Source organism: Pipistrellus hanaki (genome assembly GCF_964339955.1).
Source record: "Pipistrellus hanaki genome assembly, chromosome: 1".
In the NCBI taxonomy this organism is placed as follows: Eukaryota; Metazoa; Chordata; class Mammalia; order Chiroptera; family Vespertilionidae; genus Pipistrellus; species Pipistrellus hanaki.
In genome coordinates, this window is record NC_140503.1 from 121295653 (window position 1) to 121317586 (window position 21934).

General features: G+C 37.1%; 1 protein-coding gene across 1 annotated transcript in view; it reads left to right on the forward strand.

The window, feature by feature from the left end:
- PLXDC2 (plexin domain containing 2) overlaps window positions 1-21934 on the forward strand; it is a 406586-nt gene that overhangs the window by 109662 nt on the left and 274990 nt on the right. The window lies entirely within an intron of this gene.

Here is a 21934-nt window from a genome sequence, read left to right on the forward strand (position 1 = left end):
TTTTTTTTTTCCTTCTTTTAAATATGCCAATGGATGTACTGTCTTGTTGATGAAATAAATGTTCTTCCAGGCCTTGGTGATTGCCTTTTAATTTTAGGGTCCAGAAAAGAAAATGGCAGCTGATAACTTTGGGAAGTGAGGGTGGTTTTGACAGAAACAGGCATTTAAATCATATTAAAAGCTTGACTTGAGTCTTTGGAAACTTAATAACTTATAGCAAATGATATAAATCAAGCTGCATCTGATGAAAAACAGACAGGATAGGTAGACATTGGATTAGGCAGAGATTATTTGAATAATAGTGTAAAAAAGAAAGCACAATGGATTTAGTTAAGCAAAATATATTGGCTTGTCTTTCAGAGCATTTTCTTTGAAGGTAGTTAAGAAAAAATATACCAAGCTTTGCATATAGACTGACTCTCTCTGTCAGCCTATTTTAATGCTATTTCCTGAGGACAAAATTTGGTGCCTGTTTAGCCTTCACTCTCCTTACTAACTCTTTGAATGAAAATGTCCTCTAAACCAGTGTTGCCCAACCTTCTCTCATGATGAGAATCACCTGGTGGAGTTGTTAAAACACAGATTCCTGAATCCCAACTAAGAAGTGCTAAACTAGAATTTTTGAGAACATATAGGTAAAATTGCATACCTAACTTAGTGCTCTGTATATAAAATCTGTCTTAGAGCACTAGTTAAGTATACAATTTTACCTATATGTTCCCAAAAATTCTAGTTTAGCACTTCTTAGTTGGGATTCAGGAATCTGTGTTTTAACAACTCCACCAGGTGATTCTCATCATGAGAGAAGGTTGGGAAACACTGCTCTAAACCAACCTTCAGCAACAGGCAGCTCCAGTAGGTGCACGTGCTCTTCGAGGAGAGCACCCGGAAAGGAGCAGGTGGCACAGCCATCTATTCAGATGTTTCCTGTTGGTATTGATGGAAGTGGGGTGTCCACCGGTGGGAAGTGAGGGATCCCTTTCCCAACTGGGTGCTGAGGGTCAGCTTCTTAGCTATCTTGAGAAATAAGGATTTTCTAAGACTTCCCAGGAGGATGAGTGATTTTATTTGGGTGGAATTACATCCTTTCTAAAGTCCATTTCCCTTCAACCAGTCCCGGAAGAGGTGCAGATGGGGATTCAGCAGAGCCAGAGCAAAGCCAGGGTCCAGAGTTCCTTTCAAAGGTGAAGTTGGGTCCGGCACAGCATCAGGCTAGTTCCAGTCCATTGGTCTGTTGTCTGGGATCAACGTGGCCTTGAGCCAGGTGGGCAAGTGCAGCGGAGCCCAGGGAGTGTGCCTCCTGCAACAAGAACGCCAGCAGCACAGAGTGCCAGAGAGAGAATCAGGAGGGGGAACGCCTTTGCTTAGGAGCTTGAGAATCTCAAATCTTCTCACCCTTGCAGTGGCCAAGCCTACTCTGGCAAATAACCTATTCCCAGGAGTAACTGAGACAAATTTCCTCCCTATTTCACCCCGATTTTATGGGGCATGCATCTAAATTGCAGCTTTCTGGCAAAGCCGTGCCAATGGTATGCCTATAAAATTTGGCCTTCTCCTTTGCTCCTTTCCAGTTATTAAAAACTGGCTTCATTATTTGTATCTTGCAGAATGGAATAATTTATTATTTGTACCTGACATCTTACTTTTGACAATTCATTTGTATTCTGTATTGTCTATACAGGGCCTTGTTAGAGAGAACAAAAGCATGGTATGAACTCTAATTAAAATTTCACAATAGAACTTCATTTACATGGGTTTATTTTTAAAGTAATTTAAATGAATTAGTTAGACATGACTATAAAATTATTAACTGGGGATTCTGTTAGAATTTTTGATTTCTATAACTTAACATGCTACAGTATTTAATACAGATTGCTCTCAAAGAGAACAAATAGACATTATGAAGTTGTTTCAAACTATTTATGTTAAATAGGATATATGGTTTGGCTCAATGGATAGAGCATTGACCTGTGGACTGAAGGGCCCCAGATTCGATTCTGTTCAAGGGCACATGCTCAAGGTGCAGCTCAATCCCCAATAGAGAACTAGCCAATTGATGTCTCTCTCATCATTGATGTTTCTCTCTCCCTCCCTCTCCCTTCCTCTCTGAAATCAACAGAAATATGTTAAAAAATAAATAATTTAAAAAAATATGTAGGATATACGTTTGAAATGCATATTTCTGTCACAAGAGGTCAGATTACTCTCAGGATGCCCTTTGGTCTCCTTAAAAGATAGGTCACTTCAGGTCTTCCTTAGACGTCTCTCCTGCCCTTTCAGCCAACTCTGTCTCATATACTTCCTTCAAGACACTTTTTCTAAAGTGAATGAGTGATTATGTTATTATTTAAAAATGTAGAACTCTTTGTTGCCAACTAAGTCAGGCCCAGATGGGGTTACAGGTTGTTTCTCTGTGTAACCTTTTATGATGCCTCTCATTCACCCTTCCTGGATTTTATATCAAATTAAACTACTTTTCTAAAAAAATAAAACCTCCCACTCTATCCCAGGAAGTCAATAGATCCTACACATCCAGATCTGGTTCACAACTTGCTCCCTTCCATTGCTGGTGTCCGGGGTTATGGAGAGAGAAAAATGTGGGATTTCAAGTCTGTGGTCTGAGGGTTGTCTTTAGGTTGAGTGAAACATTAAATTTTTCAGCATTAGGTTTTTCACCTGTAAAAGGTAATGAAGCACTACACTAATAATGTATGATTATATTCTATAAAATATATAGACAACGCCTGGTTATACAGTGGGCGCTGCTTAATTAAGATCAGTTAACTTATTCTTTTAAAAGAATTGTCCCATCTGTTTTCTCTTACCATGCTGGAAATAATTTCTCTTCTTTTGACTTTCATAGCATCCATTTAAACTTTGTTTATAGTCTTACATTTTTCAACTATTAGACTAAATATTGGGCATGTCATCTCTACTGCCTGTAAATTCCTTGAAACTATAATTGTCTTATTTGTGCCTGTAATCATCACACAGACCAAAAATAAATCTTTTTTACATGGAAATGAATGTTTATTGACTGGAAGGGTAAGAGAATGCCAACTGCTGTCCTCAGGGGGGCTCTGAGTACTGAAAGAAATGTTTTTAAGAAGAATGCACAGTATCTCATTAATTATTTTTACATTGACTACATGTTAAAATGATAATATTTTGGATTTATACTATCTAATAATATACCTTATAAAAATTAATTTATCCCGTTTTAAAATATTTAAATATACCTTTAAAAATTTACAGTTGCATAGATGGCCACATTTTATTTCTATTCTACCAACCTATTGCCTTGAGAATTTACTAACTACTGATTGATAACAGACATAGCTAGTTTATTACTTAGATTAATAGGTAAATGGTTGGATGAACAAATGTACAGATAGGAAAAAAAGAGAACTGGTATAAAAGATCAATGAGGGAACTATTGTGTCATCTCATACACTTATGGATCCTCTGCATCTAGCACATTCTCTGCTACATACTAGAATTACCTAAAATTTTGTATTGGTTTAGTCCTAGTTATAAAACTATCGCAATTTGCCACCAAAGTTTATCTAGTTATAAAACTATCGCAATTCTGTAGTGTCTGTAACTAAAGGCTACCTTACATTCTTACCCTGTTTTCATTTTTTCCCTAATATAAGGGATTAAGGAAAAAACAACAAACCACAGCAAAACAGTGACCACTTTTATTGGAGTACAATAGATTAAGCATGTGATTGAAGGATTTTGCTAATGGAAAACTTATTTATGTCTTTTTAAAAAAATATATTTTATTGATATTTTACAGAGAGGAAGGCAGAGGGATAGAAAGCCAGAAACATTGATGAGAGAGAGACATTGACCGGCACATCCCCTTCCACAACCAATGTACATGCCCCTGACCGGAATCGAACCTGGGAGCTTTCAGCCCGCAGACTGACGCTCTATCCAATGAGCCAAACCGGTTTCAGCTTATTTATATCTTAAGGTCTCATTTTAATTCCCTTACTCTGACAAATCTTTATTTTTTCATTCTTTCAAAGGGCATAGTCATATGAGTTGGAGATAAACTTTGGTGGCAAAGGTATAGAATAAGTTATTTTCATTTTAATGAATCAGTTTGGTGACTAGAGCAGCCCATTTAATAACCACATTACTGCTCACTCTGGCATGCTATTTTTTTTTTCTTTAATAGCTTAGTATTTTACAGGCAGGTTAAATATTTGTTATTAAAATCTATGTAGAATTTCAGCACGTTATAGTCTTTATTTTATTTAAAATATAATTTTATTGATTTCAGAGAGGAAGGAAGAGTGTTTGATTCCTGGTCCAGGGCACGTACCTGGTAGCAGGTTTGATCCCCTAGTTGAGGTGCAGGCGGGAGGCAACCAATCCTCCACCCCCTTCATTAAAGATGTCTCTTCATTATTTTCTAATTTTCTTCATTTTTGATCATGTCAGCCATCATTCTTCTCACTTTTCCCATGTAAGTAAGGTGTCTGTTTTCTCTGGTGGCTTTGAAGCTTTGATTTTAATATTTGGTATTCAACAATTTAACCATCATGTCCAGATGTGGTTTTCTTTGGATTGGGGGAAGTTCAGTGATATACTTTTCTCACCTTGGCTACTTCCAGGCCTTAGAAAAAGATTCAAGACAGAGAAAGAAACTCTTCCACCAACAACACGTTTTAGTTACACCTCCATTTACTGAGCGCCCACTGTCTGCCCGGCCCTGCTCTTGGTGTCTGGAACACAACGGTGAATCAGAGACAAAAATCCCTGCCTTCTTAGAGTGTACATTCTTAGTACAAAGGCCGCAAATAACAAACACAACACACGAGTCTATCTGTAAATTGTAAATATAAAGGAAATATGGGCTTTGGAAAAACAGGTGAGGGATAGCAGGGTATGGAGCCTGAGGAGGGCCAGAGTGGAGTGAAGCCAGTTTGCCATATTATATACAAGGTCAGGCCTGACCTTATTGAAAGGTTGGCATTTAAATTTAATCCCAAGAAATGTGCAGAAGCTTGACCTGTGTTTATTCAGAAAATGAGCATTCCAAGCCAAAAGCACATCGTTTTCGAAATCTATAATGCCCACTATCTTTTTGCAATCTAGTTAACATTTCCAATTATTTCTTTATTCACAAAATTATTAAAGTTTTGTTGTGAGTCAGTTACTATGCTGGGTGGTGAAAGTCAGTATGAGGAAGACAGGGTCTTGCTTTCAAGTTTATGGTTAATTCAAGACCCTTTAGGTTCCAAAGAGATAGTGACAGTGTGTACTAGTAGTATCCTAGAATAAGACAATGGGGAGTTAAAACAAGCCATGTGTATTCCACACAAAGGCACTGAAACTCATTTCATTGAGACATTATCACAGACAGACAAAATATATCTATAATTCTAATGCTTCCAGCTGGCTGCCAGCTTATAACCTTTTCAAGAAATGGGCACATGAAAGTCTAGGTGCAGTAAAACACAAGTGTGTGATAGAGAGGTCTGAAGGCAATGGGGAAGCAGTGGTTTCTGATGACTGGAACTGGGACAGGCTTACTGGGGTGGGCTGAATTGCCCCAAATGTGCAGAGATCACTTTCTGGCTATTCCTAACAGAGTTCACTACATTCATATGTGCTTAAAATGGATAGATAGTTGGTTAAACTATTTTTGGGTCATTATGTTAAATTGGTTAATGACAGCTCTTGGTTTCTTCTCTCTAAAGGCTATATTCTTCATAAGTTTTCAAAAACTAAACAAATGAAAATAAAAATTTAATGTGCATATTCCTTATTTCCTTGTTATATGCCATGAAGCCTTTCTATACTTTACTTGAAATATCCTTCAAACATTTGCCTTTTGACTTTTCTGTTTCCTCTCAACAGTAATGAACTCTTTTCTGCTGTGATAATGCCCCCTCTCTAATGAAGCCAAGTAACATTACTGCGAAAGAGTGAAAGATAACATGCTCCTTCTCTCCATTACACTTGTCCAGAGGATAAATGGACTATGTAGGTCTCTCTGGGTTGTCTTTCAAACTCTGAATTTATTCTGAACATATTTTAATAATTTAACTCACAGTAGACACAAGGGGAGCATGTACATTTAAAAAATGCTGAAAGTCCAGGAACTCTACAGTCATGACTATGGTGAAAAAATTATAATAGAATATATAATGAGAGCAACTCTTAAATTGTGTGCATGCTAGAATTGGTGGCACTTTATAGTAGTGGCACAATTCTGTCTCATGGAGCACATTAGGAGGCTATCCAGAGTGACATATTATTTTGTTAGTGATCATATTGTTGTCATAAGTTTCCATAATGACCCCTATGTTATACTGCAGGTAGTGAAACTTAAGAAATATTAGCAATTAAGATGTGCTACTGGGAATAATTCTTTTTAACTGAAGAACAATTTTAGATATCTACTCTATGGACACTTGCATAATTTGCTAAAATGTCAGCAAGAATATCCCTTATATTAGGCATACTTAGTTTATGAAATGCAACAGTTGGAAATTTCACTAATTATGTAAAAGTTATACATGCTTTCTTTAAAAAAAAACGGAGCTTGGGTTCAAAAGCAAACTAGCACCAATTTATTTCTATCTCTGATCCTAGTCTTCCAACTAAGACCATGTGGAGATTAATTTTAGAGCCAATAGAATACACTACTGATGTGCATCACATTGTTAAAAGGATTTTGATCTTCTTGTAGTACTTTGTTGACTATAGAAATGGTAAATGCTTGTAGTAAGAACATGTGAAATATGGGTTTAATACATACAAATAAAGAGACATTTTTATATTCAGATGTAACCACTTTTAATATTTTCATACTCATATTTTCAGACAGCTTTTCATTCCTATGTATCTAGATTATATATTTATGTATATAGTTTCTCAAAAGTTGCATAAATTGTGTAAGTTTTTTGACTCAATAATAAGTTGAAATATCTTATTTTCATGCCACAACATGGAATTATTATTTTTATAGAAGTATAGAGATACATGAACTTATTGTATCATAATATGTAACCAGGCCCCTAGTAGGTACATGCTTATGGTCTTGATGGATCAAAGGTATGTGAATATTAATACATATTACTGCCAAAACCCATTTGGCTCAGTGGATAGAGCATCAGCCTGCAGACTGAAAGGTTCCAGGTTCGATTCCGGTCAAGGGCATGTACCTTAGTTGCGGGCACATCCCCAGTGGGGGTGGTGCCAGAGACAGCTGATTGATGATTCTCTCTCATCGATGTTTCTAACTCTCTATCCCTCTCTCTTCCTCTCTGTAAAAAAAAAAAAAAAAATCAATAAAATATACTTAAAAAAAATACATGTTACCAAACTATTTTCAGAAAACTTGTACTAATTTATATTCTGTGTTCATGTTCCTTAGCAATACAATATGATTTCTGCAATGAAAGTTATTGGGACAGTAAGATTTGTTTTTTTTAGAATTTGAGTTTTATGCAGTCTTGTTTCCTGTTTGGTATTTATTAGTTGATACTAGAAAGGCCAGCACATACATATATTCTTTTCTGATTTTCACCTCCTGGTGACTAAATACTTAGATTATTCCTCTGAAATTGGCTGATTTACATCAGCATATCCTTATAAGCTCAAGTCTTAACTAGAAGTCTAACTTGTTTTTCATTAGACCTGATTTCTTCTTGGGGTAACACATAATGAAATTGTTGTATCTATACATATGTCTGGTATTTCATAAAGAAGAGTTGATGGGGTTAATCATCTATTTCTTTGTTAGCTCAGGGTAAAACCAATTGTGTCATGATGAGGCTCCTATTAGACAATTACTACCTAAGACAGACACGAATAACTAATGTCATGGCTTTGTTCACACTTATCCCATGTTGTTGTGGAGAGGTAATGTTTGACCTCCCTGACCCAAGATAAAGTTCATCACTTACTATGTGCTTGGTTTAAAAAGCAATGAAGCTAAAGACCTAAAATAAAAAATTATAACATTAACTATACTGTTTTTTGACACATAAGTATTATGTAAATCAGAACTGGAAAGCTGACATTTCTTCTTTGACTCTTCAGTAGGTGTCTGATAAAACCAAGTGTTTCTGTAACCAGATGCCCTCTCTTTCTAAATTTGATTAAATTATATATGAAACAGTAGTGGCCAGGGCATTTAGGATTTAGTACCTCTTCTCCAAGGCTGTGATACAGCTCAATACGTAAAGTTCATTCCACAATTACCTCTTAGTTGTTGTTCAGAATTAGTTTGCAGAAGGGAGTATTTTTATTATTTATTCATTCATTCATTTATTTGTGTGTGTGTGTGTGTGTGTGTGTGTGTTTAATTGGGTATAAAGAGAGAATAGATCATCTCAAAAATATACTTAACTCTAGATCAGATAAGCATCATGACAGGTTTTTTATATTATTGTTTTTCAAATTAAGCTCTCAAACTGGCCTAGACCTTGTTTCCAGGGAAGTAAGAGAAGCCCTTTGCCAAATTGTCAAGACCTATCATCCTGTGGTCAGCAGAGGGAATTTTAAGTCATAAGCAGCTGCTGTGCAGACCATGGATTCCGTGTCTGTGGCCTATTGCAGACAGGCTTCTGATTAGAAGCAGAAATGGAAAGCAAAGTATCTTTCTGATTCCTGAACAAAGAGAAGAAATGAACCTAAATTTGGACCTTAGCTGTCACTGAGTGCTCATTTTACCAGTGGAGAAATTAATCCTAAAATGTGAAGCAATTTACCCAGATTTACCATTCCTTTCATAAAAATAATTCAAATATCTATACGATGAACCCTTCTTATCTTACAAAATTGTGGAATGGTTTTAAGGGAGGGACAATGAAGATAACCTGGAATGATAATTTTGGTGTTTCTGAGACACACATTTCTAATAAAAAAGTGAAATGAAATAAAAGCCTTTGCTATTACAAATAATTGAATGGAATGTTTCCTTTTGATTAAAAAGCTACTGAAAGTGATTTATCTCTGAGAGAAAATCAACCAGCAATAAAGTAGTGAATTTATTTGCATTTTAGCAAGAACCATGTCCAGGTTTTTGTTAAATTTATCCTTACTTTGAGTTGAGAATTCAGGTCTAAATTTAAAAGTCTTGAAATACTTTGTATCCATAATATTTACTTAAATTAAATTGAGAAATATTCATATCTGAAATATACCTTAAAGTAGAGTGAATCACAAAGGTCTTTATTCTATGCCTGGGACCTGAATAGCTTGTAGAATCCCCACCTAAAGGTTGTCAGATTTCTTTAAAAGGTAGAACTATCAGTAAACCAAATAGAACCTTAGAGACCCAAATATCTTGAAGATTTAGGGTGAGTTTTTGTTCAACAACCAGTTCTATGACTGATAGAAATGAAGAGCTATTGCCAAGATTTTTGAAAATTTCTAGGATCTTTTCTGTACTATTAGCTTTTTCAGTTTTATTTCCTGCATATTTTCTCTGTACTATGCTATGTGGCATAAATGTGAAAATCAGCACCATCCTTGAAACCCTACAAAGACCACTGACAGAAAACACAATTATTTTACTAATACTTATACTGGGTGGATTTTGGAGAAGGGGTTTATAAAGCAGAAACCACAGCTGGCAAAATGGAACAGAGATCATCTCTGTTGTAGTACCTTTTGGACACTTCAATTCCACAGTATTTGTGAGGATGGAGCCTCAGGATCTTGCTAGATTCTCTCTCCTTTTTCCACCCTATTTTCTCATCTATTCTCTTATATCTATCTCTTCTCTGTGAAGGTAGAATGCTTCTCTTCTAATACTCTGAAGCAGCATGATATCCAACCCCTATTATCTTGCACTCATATTATCAAACGTTTAAGATATTTTCAAAGCAAAGAATGTCCCCTTCCACTCTGAATAAGGAATTGTGGTGACTGAGTACACATTTCACCCCCAACCACATTACAATGAAATTTTTATAGTCAATTGTGTCAGCCACACAAAGTCTATTTGCAGAGGCCTTGAACAACTTATTCTCAACTGCCACTTTGCATAACCATTTGGAATACAAATCACCAAGGCACATAGCTCACTGGCCCTTGAGACTAAAGAGTGTAAAATTGATGAAGGCTTAAGTGCACTAGTTATTTTAGAGCTTTAGCAAGCAGAGCATCAGTAAGTTACTTGTCTTGAGCTGCAATATCTCATCTTAAATTGTACATCTGTATTGCCAGGAAGTTCTGGAAGCTGCTGGTTATGACTCTACAGCATGGCACTTTCTTTGAATTTACTTAGCTGTTGTTAGCAGGATGTTTCTTGTTTGGATTTACAACAAAATTCTGTAGTGTTTATGGATAGTACCTCTGAATTTTCTTGCACACCAATGAGGAATCTCAAATTGAGTGATTATGCAGATGTAACACAATAGCAGCAATGTACAGTGTGCAAACTCATTATTCTCAAGATCTAACTATAAGCTATTGATTCACTGAATGTATCAACAAGGATCATAGCAATGCAAACAAATGGGATAGTGGTGCATCAATGTTAAATGTTAGTGCACATTTGGATTGTTATGGAGCTCTAAGCACATTTGAATATGTCTAACTTAAAAACCTCTTGTTCTTAGCATTCTGTTAAATTTCTGATGCATGTGCAATGTGAAAGAAACCTTGTGAGAAAATAAATATTAGCAAAATCTCATATGACACACATTGCACTAAACACAAAAGAAGGTTCAGCAGGATCAGTTCTGGAATTCATGACATGAGCCAGGTTATGTAAGACCTCAAAGCCAGCTTTGTTAATAAAGGCATCATCCAAAGGAGTCACATGGCACTGACATACAGTTAACGTGCAGAGATGTTTGGGTGGCACATTAAACAGAAAGGACTTGGAGGAATGTTTTTGCTGGAAAACACTTCAGTGACCTATGAACAGAGTCAATTTGATTGGCCTCATCAGGGTCTGTCATGATTTCTGAATAAGAGCTAAATTGGTTTGCACTGGTGATGTCTTTGCCATGCTACAAAGCACCCCAAAATGATATATCATGCACTTGCTGAGAAGCAGTTACCTATAAAATTAAATATTCTATTTTCTGGTGTGCCAATTGCTGTACACTTGAATGGAGAGCTTGGTCTAATGATCATTTCTCTTATACCCTTTTTCAAAACAATTGATACCACAGTTTCCTTTTTCCCATGAATATGAAGTGACTTTTTCTGTCTAGACACCTATGTGTATGTTTATATGTGGAAAGAAGTGAACCACAGTGTTTTTTCTACCATAAAGCTGAAGTTTAGTAAGCTTTTTTCCCCCTTTCTATCTTTTTCTTCTTCTTCTTCTTCTTCTTCTTCTTCTTCTTCTTCTTCTTCTTCTTCTTCTTCTTCTTCTTTTATTGGAAATATTTGTTTCAAGAAATAAGGAGACAATGGGCAAAAACTAAAACTATTTCCCTTAAGAACATGAACAAGATAGCGATGTATGCTTTCATCACTCCTGTTCAACAAATCACTGGAAGTGCTAGCCATAGTGATCAGATAAGAAGAAATAAATGGCGTACAAATTAAAAAAGAAGAGGTAAATTGTCATTATTCGCAGATGACATGATACTATACACAGAAAATCCTAAAGACTCCATCAAAAAATTATTAGACTTAATAAATGAATTCGGCAGTGTGGTAAGATCCAAAATAAACACCAAGAAATCTATGGCATTTTTAAACACCAATAACCTCTCTACTTACAGAAAGAGAGGTTAAAAAAAACCCCACTTACCATTGCTCACAAAAAATTAAGATACCTCTGAATAAACTTAAGTAAGAAGGTAAAAGACGTCTACTCAGAAAACTATAAGACATTGAAAAAAGAGATAGAGGAAGACATAAACAGATGGAAGAACATACCATGTTCATGGATTGATAGAATCAACATCATTAAAATGTCCATACTACCCCAAAACAATCTATACATTCAATGCACTCCTCATTAAAATACTAACAGCATATTTCACAGAACTAGAATGAGCAGTCCAAAAATTCATCTGAAATAATAAAAGACCCTGAGTAGCTTCAGCAAACTTAAGAAAAAAGAACAAAATAGGAGGGACCTCAATACCAGATTTCAAACTGTATTACAAAGCCACTGTTCTCAAAACTGCCTGGTACTGGCATAAGAACAGACATAATAGACCAATGGAATAGAATATAGAACACAGAAGTCTCACACCTGTCAGAATGGCTATCATGAACAAATAAACAAATGACAAGTGCTGGCGAGGATGTGGAGAAATAGGAACCCTCTTGCCCTGCTGGTGGGAATGCAGACTGGTGCAGCCACTGTGGAGAACAGTATGAAGTTCACTCAAAAAAACTAAAAATGGAACTTCCATTTGACCCAGTGATCCCACTGTTAGGAATATATCCCAAGAAACTAGAAACACCAATCAGAAAGGATATGTGCACCCCTATGTTCCTAGTAGCACAATTTACAATAGCTAAGATTTGGAAACAGCCTAAGTGTTCATCAGCAGATGAATGGATTAAAACACCCTGGTACATCTACACAATGGAATGCTATGCTTCTATAAAAAGGAAGAGACTCCTACCATTTGCAACAGCATGGATGGAACTGGAGAGCATTCTGCTAAGTGAAACAAGTAGGTTAGAGAAAGATATTGTAAATAAAACATGATCTCACTCATTTGTGGATTATAATGAGCAACATAAACTGATCCACAAAAACAGATTCAGAGACAGAGAAGCATCAATCAGATGCTCAAACCTCAGATGGAAGGTAGGGGAAGGTGGGAGTAAGGGAGAGAGATCAACCAAAGGACTTGTATGCATGCATATAAGCAAATCATTGGATGCAGACAACAGGGGGTGAGAGTGAGAGCAGGATTGGGCGGGTGGGGGGCAATGGAGGAAATAAGGATACATTATGTAATATCATAATAAAGAAAAAAAAGGGGGGGGTAAACGTTGCAAGTGAAATCATGTTGAATTTAGCATATGTAGGTGTTTTTATTTCTGACCATTTTCCCCTGGAGAACTTACAGTGAAAATAAATAGATTTGGGATCCTTTAATTGAAATAGGACTCCATCTACAATAGTAATGGGGTGAATAGTGATCAAATGGATTTTAAAGCTGGACCCCAAACTGAATTGCATTCAAGGCAATGAAGCCTGAGGATTTCTGATGTGCTCAGTTAGCACTGTTCCTTTAACTGATACAGAGAGCAAATGGAGGCTGGTCATTCAGGAAATATTTACTGGCCCTGACCATGGGCTAGACACTGTGGAAGATACTAATGGTACAGCAATAACCAGGACAGACGTAATGTGGGCCCTCACATGTGCCATGTATTACTTCATCTTTGCTTGAATTAGCATTTACCCCAGTTTCTCTTTTTCATCTTAAATCAATGATTCTCAAACTTTATGGAAATCAAAGTCACTTGCAGAGCTTTTCAAACCACAGGTCACTGGACTCCACACCAGTTTTGTTTTTAAATTTTCTTATTAATTATTTTTCCAGTTTTATTGGGGTTATAATCCTATATAATAAAAGCCTAATATGCTAAGTGTCCAGGCATCCATTCAACCAATCAAAGCATAATATGTCAACGATATGCTAAAGCCACTCAACCACTTGCTGTGATGTGCACTGATCACCAGGGGGAGATGCTCTGAGCAGTAGGTTAGCTTACTGCTGGCGTCCAGACAATCAGGACTGAGCAAGATGGGCCAGACATAATCTAGAGCCCTTTTGTGGTCCCTCTCTGGCTGGCCAACCTCTTGTATCCCTCTCCGGGCCCCGATCATGCAACTGATGGGATCCCTCAGCCTAGCCTGCAACCTCTCACAATCCAGGACCCCTTGGGGGATGTCGGAGAGCTGGTTTCAGCCAGATCCTGCAGGCTAGGCCGAGGGTCCTCACTGGTGCATGAATTCATGCACTGGGTCTCTAGTTGACAAATAAGATTGTAAGATATTGCACAATGAGATGAATTGATATATGAATAAATTAGAAAAGGATTGCATAAAAGTAGGTTTCCAGTTGTGATTTCCTGAAACAAAGTTTATTTCTGTGTTATTATTTATTAATTGCTAGAGGCCCGATGCATGAAATTTATGCAAGGGGCTTGGTCCTCACAGCTGTGTCATCTTGCTTTGGCCCCAAGGAAGCCACTGCAGCTTACCTCTGCCCTCACAGCTCTGGCTTTGTCTGGAGGATTGTCAGGAAGGATTTCTGGTCTAATTAGCATATTATACTTTTATTATTTTAGATTTTATTATCCTCCACATGAACAACTATAAACCTACTTTTGCCCACCCTGCACTGCTCTAAATAAAAATCAGACACAGCTTAAATGCAAGTGATAATAGGTGTTAGTATTAAAGAACAGACCCCTTAATTCACTGAATAAATGCCTTAGCAATAGTCACTTTTCTATTAAACTTTAAAAAGTGTGTAAGATTTTTGTGTGCCCAAGTCACTGTAAAAGTAAAGTAAGACACTTCTTAAATTTTAATTGTTTTATATTATATTTTTTAATTTTATTTTAAATTAAGGTTTACATTCAATATTATAATATATCTATCTTTTAAAGAACTAATCAAATTGGTCAGTTTTGGATAGACATTAAAACATTTTTTGATAAATAAAAGTATGAGCTATGGATTAAGAACTTACAGGTTTAAATATTGAGAATTGTAGCATTTACTCTATACTTGGTCCTGATCTTCTGTTAATGCCATTTGATTATATGATTTATTCATATTTTAGGGGCCTATTTTGACTTTTTCTTGTCATTTTCACTGACGTATTTCTGGCCATCTTTACCTATGAATTGTTTATAAACTTTTCTCTCCTGATTGCATAGATTGGGGCTCAGAGCTCTCCCCTTCTCTTTCTCTGGGAGACCTTTTTGTGCTCTGCGCTCTCTGCCGGTAACTCATCTTATATGGCAGGCTTACAGTATTGCAGAAATAAACTTTAGAGATTCCACAGCACATTCTTTTCCCTGAAACCAGAAATAACACACTCTGTTATATCCTACAAGGAAGGCTCGGACCACTTTTCATTACCGTTATTTGCTCCTGACATTTGGAGAATTTGAACCAAGGACACAGATCAAGGAGACATGAAGGAAATGTCTGAATTGCTCTTTTGATTATCACAGAGCCATGCTTCTGTTTATTTAGATTTTAGGTAATTTCTGAACGTCTGAAAACAAGTTTGTCCTCTGGCAGTAGTTTTTTTTCTTTTTTTTTCTCTCTTTTTCTTTTTTTACCTTCTAGGTAATTGATTCTGAAAGTACACCTGTGGAAGTGCAAACATTGTTAATTCATTATTGGGCAATATGCAGAGAATGCAGCAAATCAGAAAAATTTACTGCCAAAGTAATATCAGCTAAAAGCAATGTCGTCCCAGTAAATGCTTAGCTACTGGCTCTTGAAGGAAAGGAAATAGTCTTGATTTGTGCTCCCAACATGACCAATTTCAAGCGGCCACCAAGGCACCACTGAGAAGTGGAAGGGGTAGCGACGCACACAGCTGATTCCTGAGAGCTGGCTTTAGTGCACCAGAGAGGCTTTGAGTTTTATGTTTGTTTGCTTTAGGTGAATGAGTATAGCAAGAAGGAAGAGAATCCTCAGATTTTCTATGTGAGCACAAAGAAGTGCAGTGGTGCCTCACACAACGAACTTAATTCGTTCCAGGAGCAAGCTTGTTATGCGAAAAGTTCGTTATGTGAAACGCGTTTTCCCATAACAATACATGTTAAAAAAAATAATTCGTTCTGTAGCATAAAATATGCTAAGATGACATTAAAAAAAATATGCTAAGATGACATATTTTTATTTAGATACATCTAAAAACATATTGTAATTTTTTTTTAAAAAACACATTTTTTAATTTTAAGACAGACTAAGTAGAGTCTACTGAATCTTGCACATCTTCATCCATTTTCTGCTTTTTGGCCAATGGTTTCATGAAAAACCTGTCCAAAGTTTGCTGTGCGAGGCGTTCGTTATGCGAGGCACCACTGTGTCAGCGTTGGGCCTTTTCCAAACAACTTAGCTTCCCACGTCTATGCAATGTATTAAATCTTTCTCCATTTCCAATCCTATAGAAATAACTCAGAAATTCAACTGAAGCAATATACCAAAAACGGTTAGAACTCATCAAAGATCCCTAAAGGAAACATAAATGCATAGCATTCTAGCAGCACCTTTGTAGGAATGCCTGTGAGCTGTGGGCTGTGTTCTTGGTGACTCCCCTAGCACAGGCTCACTCCCCATTATTATAGCACTTGTCACCCGGCATTGTGTCATATTGTTTGCATGTCTGTCTGCCCCACTAGACTGTGACCTTCTTGAGGGCAAGCACTTTTTGTTGTTGTTGTTAATCTTCGCCCTAAGATATTTTTCCATTGTTTTTTAGAGAGAGTAGATGGGATGGGTGATACAGAAAAAGAGAGAAACATCAATGTGAGAGAGACACACTGATTGGCTGCTTCCAGCATACGCCCCAGCCAGGGCCACAAGCAGGAGATTGAGGCTGCAACCCAGGTATGTGACCTTGACTGGAATCAAACCCAGAACCCTCCAGTCCTTAGGCTGATGCTCTACGCACTGAGCCAAAATGGCTAGGACTTTCTTATTATCTTTAAACCTTAGCATAGTGTTTAGCTAACAATAGGAACTAGCACTGGTTTCTGTGCCTCCACAGGGGCCAACTCTGAGGGGCCATCCCAGCTCCAGGCTCCTGCTATAATCACCCCAGGCCTCTATTGGATCAAGGTTGAATTTGCATCATAGTTGAATTTGTCCCTCTGCTTAATCTTCTTGCTTTTCTTACTCCTTAACAAGTGCTGTTCCCAAGAGAATGCCTCCCCTGGGTGCAGATCTCCTGTTGAGAGACAATACTTAATATGTGAGATTTTGAATATTGCATAATGAAAAAATTTAGAAATTTGGTACTTTTCTACAACAGTGCATGCACTTCGAAACAATATTAAATAATTGGCCTTTATTCTTTTTTTAAAAAGAGCATCATTTTGCTTGAGGTCCCTATTAAACTAGATTCTTTAACTTCCTAAAAATTTCTCCACACTGTGCATTAAGATAACCTGACTTCCCTGGCCCATGGCTAGGTTGGTTTGAGCACCCACCGTCTCATACACCAAAATGTTTTGGGTTCAATTCCAGGTCAAGCACATACCTAGGTTGCAGGTTCAATCCCTAGTCAGGGTGCATACTGGTAACCAATTGATGTTTCTCTGTCATATAGATGTTTCTTTCTCTCTCTCTCTCTCTCTCTCTCTCTCTCTCTCTCTCTCTCTCTCTCTCTCTCTCTCTCTCTCTCTCTCTCCTAAAAACATATGCTCTTGTGAGGATTAAAAAAAATAATAATTAAATAGCCTGGCTTAGCTGTCATCAGAGCAGAGATTCAAGAATACAAGCTCTTTTAGGAAGGAGTTCTATCACAGTCATAGAGTCTCCAGACAATTCTGTAAAGTCGGTATGGACTATTTGTCAATTTAGTTTTTGTACTTTCCCTGGAAATGTAGGTATGTGCCTTTTGTCTTTAAGAAATTGTCATGAGGAATATTGAACTTACCTTTTTATCACCCTGCTTTCTTAGTACAAAATTCCTTAGCACAAGCAATCTCCACGTGACCTGTGTTAGCTCATGGCCAAAGTAACATGATATCTGTGTTGTAAACAAGAAAGTCATGTATATGGTACTAGCAAATTCCCTGGTGTCCATGAGGCAGAGACAGTGAGGAAGCCTATCGCCGCATGTGTTTAGACTCCCCAGATCCTCAAGAGCATAGAATTCTCTGCAAAGTAATTTTTTGTTACAGGATTAGATGAAAGCACCTATATGTATGATTCTCGGGACTCAGGGTGATCACCTTCAGATTCTTCAGTATGCCCCAGAACAGCTATTATTAACACTATGCTGCATGCCCTAGTTTTGGAATGAAGCTATTTCATTATCCCAATAGTCCTCAAGTGGATTTACAATGCCGTTCTCACTAATAAGATTCCATTCTGTACTCTAGAAAGTGCTTCTCATAGATATCAGTTAAATGGGACAAGTAAATCTTGAATAACTTTTCTGAATTGGAGAAATCTAGTTTATGATCGCCATGATTACAAGTCAGAAACATGTAACTATACAATTGCAGGAACTAAAACACGACACTAACACTAAACCCAAGCTAAATAACCTCTCACACTCTCTCTCTTAAATCTTTTAATTTGGTTACATTGTTAAATGGCTCCACTGTAAATCAGGAAGTGAAATGTCAGTAATATTCAGCACTCTCATTTTTGCCTTTTGGTAAAGGAACAGAAGAAAACAAGAGTTGTTCTGTTTTATGTTTCTATATTACATCAACACTCAAATGGGAGAAATATGAGCTTATTTTATCTCGTTCTCTTATCTCATGAGCTTAGCATATCTTTTGCATATTATTATCTTATTGCTAGTCACTCCCCACCTCCATCCCTATGTCTTTTTTTTAAGGTGTTAGCACCCAAGTTCAGCCACAGAGGTGGGGAATGCAGAGGTGAGGGTAACCACTGGCGGAAGGACTCTGAAGAGGTAGCAGTGCAATTGTGGCAGCTGGTTTGGGGTAGCTATATCTATGGCCACATTTTGGATCTCAGAATGGCCTGTCGTGACATAAATCCCAGACTGTCTTCATCAGGGCTAACAGATGGCAATCTTTGGCAAAACTTGTTTTATGGTGCATGTTTTATATGCCTTTGGGGCAGCTTACCTTGTGTAAAATGTGACTATAATGCAACCATCACATTCCTTATCTCTAAAAAGGAAAAGCCCACTTCTTACATATGTGTTTTAGTACAGTGCATAGGATACTATCTTTTTATATTAGCTGTTTCATTCTAAATTGTGTTGTGGTAACAAAATCACAAATGGGTTTGTTGAGCAGAAAAGGTAGTCAGCAACTTTGGGAACCACTATTAGTTCATCTAGACTCCTAAGTTGGGCTAGATTTTCCAAACATATGTCCAGAAAATGGAAATATTATCAAACAAGTGAAAAGAAATGATATCCACTGAATTATGCCTGGATGAATTCAGAAAAGTATGGACATTTGTAAAGAAAAATAAGTAGCCAAATGAACAAAATGGGCTTAGACAACTATTATTTAATTACTTGAGCTCAGACCCAGGAATAACAGTTAATTTATTTCCTGCTTCACTCCTTATTGTAAGAAAAACTACATTCAGCCCCACCAGGTGGCTCAGTTGGTTGGAGTGGAGCGTTGTCCTGTGCACCAAAAAGGCTGCAGGTTCACTCCCAGGACAAGGCACATACCTAGGTTGCAGATTCAATCCCCAGTGGGGTCAGGTATAAGAGTCAACACATTGATGTTTCTCTTTCTCTCTCACTTTCCCTTTTTCTCTCTCTAAAATAAATAAAAACATATCTTCAGATGAGAATTTATAAACATACCATTTTTGAACTAGAAAAGGTAAAATAAGCATGTTAAGAAAAAACAACTATCCTATGAAATAAAACGATAATATACAAATTGACTGAACAGAATGGCTGGGTGCTATGATGAGTAATGGTCACCAGGGGGCAGATGCTCAGCACAGGAACTGCCCCCTGGTGGTCAGCCAGAAGCCAGGCTCAAGGCTAGTGAGCTCAGTAGCAGGAGCCTCCCCTTCCTCCTCCTCAATCAGACATTCCCTGAGAGCTCCAGGACTGGGAGAAGGCTCAGGCCAGACTGAGGGACCCCCTCCCCACTGAGCGCATGAATTTTGCACACAGAGCCTCTAGTAATGATAATAATAAACATATTAAGAAGAAAAAAAGTTGTGAAAAAAAAGTTAAAAGCATATCTAACTGGTTAAAATTAGTTCAAGATTTCAGACATGCATGATTGACAATTCAGTGCACTGAGAATAATTGCAGATATCACCTCCCTCGTGTGTGCTTGGAATTTGAACTTCGTTAGGTGGTACAACTTTGATAGGACATGTTCCAGAAAAGGAAGGCCTTGCTTTCTTTCTCGTTTTAAAGGGGAAAAGCAAAATCCACAGAATCAACAAATGGAGCCTAATGCATTAAAAGTGAGTAGACTACATATTAGGCTTTATTTACAGGTTAGTTTCCAGTTAAAATTAAAGAATGCATCTCAGTTAGGAGTGTTATTTATCTTGTGTTTATTTTCAGAGAAAGGTTTTACACTGGCGTTGATGGAACACATTTGAGTTACATCAATTAAAACAATGAAGAAAATGGAAAGAAATATTATGTGAATTAGCCAAAGGAACTTGGAATATTTAGCCCAGAAAAGAAGACTTGAGGGAAAAGGTGGCTATTTAAAATATTTGAAAGGCTGTCATATGTGTGATGATTTAGACTTTATTTATGCCATCATTCCAGTGGGCAGAAGAACAATCAGCAATTTGAAGCTACAAGTAGACAAGTCTCCAACCAATGTAAGGAGGGGTTCTAAGTAAGATCGCCAGCTAGTTAAATTTAGAAATGGACCGCTCTGTAAGATTGTAGACAGGTTCAAATGGAAGATGAAGTCGATCATTCAGCTTTATGGTGGAAGTTAATTCCTATATTACATGAGATCATATGTAAATATGATCTCATCTCCTTTGCTTCAAACGTTCTATGTTTGGTTTAGAGGTGAGTGTCACTTTGACTTGTCCAACCACTATAGAATATAGGGGTGTAGCATTTGAAGAGTGCAGTTCATTGGGAGCATTTTCTTTTTCATATATTATAAATGGTGGCAGAATATAGGGGGAAAGCTGAAATAAAATGTCTTTGAATAACGTAGATGGTAACCTGTAAAAACTATTGATTAAATATCTACATCATTGCAACAGATGGCACAGCCCACTGTTAGACCAGGAAGCTTTGTAGGGGCGAGGTTACCAATCCAAAAATTGAAAACAGGTGGCAAACGTTCCCTGGGGCCCTTGGCATCTGTAAATAATCAGTTACTGTAAAAGCCCTGGTCAGACACAAATTAGCTTCATTGTTGATGACATTGTTAATAGCTGAAGGACCTCACAGCTTTATTCAATTAGAATTGTAATACTCTACATGCATGTAAGCTGATCACCTATGACAAGTGTTTGGTTTGCTTCTACTTTGTTAGCCTAAGTTGCATTATATCAAACATTTTATTTCTGTAATGCAGAGGGATTGTAAACACAGGATGGAAGACAAGATGCACCAGTCTGCCCTCTTCCAGTGTTTCTCTGAGGCATTTTCTCTGCTTGTTCCATTCATCCATAACCAGCCCTTAAGGAGAAATCAAATACATCTGTACTTGGTTTCTGTTCAGTGGAAATTAAATCCCACAAAAACCAAGCTGTGGTTTGAACTGAAAATGCTCATTTTAAAAGTATGTTACTAGCCTTTTTGACATTATATTCCACTGCCATCTTCCCCTCCCCAGTGGATATGGAAGTGAATTAAAGTTCATTCATAGGGAAATTGATAGATAAGAGATGGATAAAGACTTAAGTTGCTAATATTGTCCAAAATCATTACTTTCCAAGTCTGGTCTTGTACTCACATCTTCTTTGGAAAATGTGGTGAGGAGTGAGAATTATTTTGTGTAAAGGCCAGACTACTCAGTTTGGAAAGAAATGAATAGCTTGGAGTCTCTAAACATGTGATGGGAACATTTCTGTAGATTCCTGTATGCCATTGGCCAACATTTCAGTTAATACAGCAAGATAATTTTTCTTCTGATTATACTCTGGGTTATTTGTCATCAAAGCATTTGTTTTGTTGAAACAGTAGTTACTATACTTATCTATACTTATAACAATTGAGACTGATTATAAAATTGGATTCATATAAATATAAGGAAAACAGCAGCATGATTTAAATACCCTGTTTCAGCCCTCATTGGTATCTCAGTTGAGTGTCATCCCATACAC